General features: G+C 38.2%; 1 long non-coding RNA gene across 1 annotated transcript; it reads left to right on the top strand.

Annotated features, from left to right (window-relative positions):
• The first annotated feature begins 297 nt into the window (after positions 1-297).
• LOC108781916 (uncharacterized) lies at positions 298-1,470 on the top strand. The gene is made up of 4 exons (XR_001940974.1): positions 298-443; positions 560-783; positions 851-1,215; positions 1,327-1,470. It is a non-coding gene; the product is annotated as an uncharacterized LOC108781916 (long non-coding RNA).
• Positions 1,471-3,567: the final 2,097 nt, after the last annotated feature.

Below are 3,567 nucleotides of genomic sequence, written 5' to 3'. Positions count from 1 at the left end.
AAAGTTACCAGGCCGATTAGTTAGGGTCTACGCACAATAGGAGAAATATTAGGAATAGATATTAAATATAAGAATTTTAACCTGTCAGAAAGCGCACATTCCATAGTACACAGTTCTGATAGGTTAAAATTCTCATATTTAATATCTGTTCCTAATATTTCTCCTATTGTGCGCAGACCCTTAATCGAAGCTTGGTGACAGTGGCCCTCAGTCGACGTTACATATGAACTGGAGCCCAGGCATCGAATTATATCATCTTCGAGAAAAGAAATAAGGTAGAATGATCCGCCACGGGCGTCCGTATTTTCGAGGGGCTAGCAGGCTGTATAAAGAAGTTTTAGATTATGTACCATGTCCGTTTCACTAAGCAGCAGTACACGTTTCAGTATCGGCAGGAGCATCTCGCTCGCTTGTAATGTTTCATAATTATTAATATTAGCCAGGTGAGATTTATATCTATCTATGATTATTTTCAATGATGTGACTGAGAATTAATACAGAGCAAAAGGTTAGGATAAAGTTAGATAATATTCTGTTCCATGTTAATGTATGCTTACAGAATCGTAGCATACAATAAGTCGCAATATATATGATCCTACCTCAGTCGCCGCATACCCACGCCCACCGTAACGAAGGCCCGCGCCGTAAGAATCTACATGGACCGCAAACCATCAAATAGTCAAAGAACCTCTGCAGCCTCCAATGATGATCCGAGGCAGCCCAGTCCATAGAGGAGGCATAAGAGAGGAAGGGGAGGAATATTTGCATGGATTAGTGTCCGCAGTAAGTCGTTATGTACAACTTCCATCCATTATAGGATTATAGTATCATCCCATATGTTCAAATACAGGACTCCTTCTCGTATATCGCAAAACCATCCTCAGGTTGATGGTCTCTGCTCTCGTCTCCATCAGCGGGCCGTCACCAGTCTGCAGAAATCCAGCACAAGGAAGAAAGGAAGGAAGAGGGATTAGTGTTAGAGCCATGTTGCCTGGTGTCACAACAAGAGCTGCGACCCCTATATTTCTCATTAATATCTTTTCAGTTCAATTTATAATTCAGTTATAAGTATAAGCTGAGGAAGTAATCGGCTGAGTGAGATTTGCCTACATTGTGACACTACAACAGAGAATCAATAAGAAGCCAATCTTTGGGATTATCGTTTGTAATCATTACTCGTAAGCCAGAGTCATATCTGAAGAATAAAGTTGTAAGGTACAAACTAAGGAGAAAAACTATAATTAATATTCAAGAGTTGCTAGATAATATTCTGTTTTACGTTCGTATTTAACAATCGTGATAATTATAGTAGTCTATTTATGATAGGGTTCCTCTCACTCATCCAACAAACCTCACACAGCGCCGGCTCCCTCAAACACCACAGTCAATATCTAAGAATCGCCAGACAATTCCCTACTGCCATCAATGTGAGACACGAAGCCATCATTGTAGTCCAGAATGAAGAGGAGCTACAAGGTAGGAGCTAAGAGCAATAATATTTACAAATTATTGAGTGATGTTTTGTATAATGTGGTGTTCATTTCCATTGAACTTATTTTATAGTATTAATGCATAACGAAAGAGATTTATAGCCATGAGCTGCTCCCAAGAAATATCTAGTAGTATTCCATCCCACTCTAACCCTCGCTTCTATTTATTTAACACAATGAAATAGCTGTGATGATACTCTTGAAATTATTTTAGGAAATGTAATAGGGAGTTCATATGCACGCAATGTCAATAACTGCAACCGCAACCATTGTTAAAGGAACGCATCCAAGGAGATTTATAAGAGGAAGCAAAATCTATACTTAATCTCTGCTATATAAAGTATTATCTGATCATATTTGCCCCTCGTTAACAACATCCGCGTGAGTCTATTAATTTAAGATGTGTGAAAGTTTAAAGATCAAGACATGAAGGAGAGTCGTGAAATAGAGCTAACAGTTACAACTGATATTCTAAGAGTTATCAAATAGTATACTTAAGGGGAGATTGTAAGAAAATCATGAAATGTAAACTAAGTGCTATAATCAACTATTTAAGAATCATTAAAGAAGATTCAATTTTTCGTTAATACGAAATGATGTTCGAGGTTGCTGTTGCAGTCATTGTTGTAGAGATAAAACTAGAAGCTAAGTGATATCTTGTATAACGTGATGCTCATTTCTATTGAATTTATTTTGTAGTATTAACACATGTCGATCTGAAGCCAGTATTCAAGACTGAGGCAGCAATCATTGTCAAGAAGTCCATATGCATGCTGAAAAGGAGAGAGTCATAAGAGGAAAACCAGAAGCTGTAATTAATCAATCCCTAAGAATTCTCTGTTAATTTGTGATGCTTGACGAGGGAACTGTTGTCTAAAAACCGCATCCGTAATCCCCGCCAGCGAGGTGAGGCCAAGGCTGGATTGGAAAAAATCAAAGCATCAGACAATATTCTGTTCCATGTTAGTGTTAGTTTTGCAATAATCTTAGCAAATCTATTAATTTGCGGCAAATAATTAAGGAAACATAACTCAAAACTCCGAATAGCACCAGCGCCTCATCAGGCAACTCAGATTTATTTTATTAGTATAGAAGATTGCTACCCCAGTCATTGTTAAATTGTAACGAAGGAGATTTGTAGGACAAAAGCCACGAGCTACTCCCAAGAGATATCCAATGATTATTCTATTCCACTCTAACCCTCGCTTCTATTTATTTAACATATTGTTTGTTTGTGATAACTACAGTTTACATATTCCTTACATATTCCTGAAATTATTTTGAGAAATGCAAGCAATATTAATGACTGCAATTGAAACCATTGTTAATGGAACGCATCCAAACTGATTGAAGAGATTCATAAGAAGGAGCAAAATCTATGCTTAATCTCTACTATATAAAGTATTATCAGATGACATTTGCCCCTCGTTGACAACATCTGTATGAGTTAGTTTAAGATATGTGAAAGTTTTATAGTAGGGGAGGCCAAGCGGGGATTTTGGGATTTACTCGAGCGCGTCAGAATATCATAAAGGGGGAAAGCTTGCATCCTAATAAGTACCACCCACCAAATATTAAACCTCTATATAGAGCCGGGGGTCCAGGAGAGCCCGTCAGATTAGTAAAAAAAAATTGATCGTTCGAAAAACTCGAGCGCGTCAGATTAAGGTATGGTGTGTTAATTACATGTAGAAAAGTGTACATTTCAATAATCTGACGATATCAGCGTGACGTAAGGAAATGGGAGAGTCACAAAGTTGCAAAAAAAACACGTGACATGGATTTTCTCGAGCGCGGTTAAATTTTTTTTTATTTTGAAGGAAATTAATCAAGGATCACGGGAATAATATAATCTGACGATTTACACAAGCCGAAGTGGCAAAAATCATTAATAAAGTGCGGTGCGCGCAGCGGCTGAGAACTGTGTACTTCCCGCTCCGCGCGTCTCTTCCTTTCCCACACTTTCTCTATCTCTTACTCTCTCGCACTGTCAGCGCGTCTCTTCCCTTCTCACTCTTTCTCTATGATTCACTCTCTCGCACCTTCGTATACTTTCCGTCTACAGTACAATCATACC

Source organism: Cyphomyrmex costatus, unplaced genomic scaffold, assembly GCF_001594065.2.
Source record: "Cyphomyrmex costatus isolate MS0001 unplaced genomic scaffold, Ccosl1.0 scaffold92, whole genome shotgun sequence".
NCBI classification, from domain to species: Eukaryota; Metazoa; Arthropoda; class Insecta; order Hymenoptera; family Formicidae; genus Cyphomyrmex; species Cyphomyrmex costatus.
The sequence above is the reverse complement of the archived record's forward strand: the minus strand, read 5'-3'. Positions and strand labels throughout refer to the sequence as shown.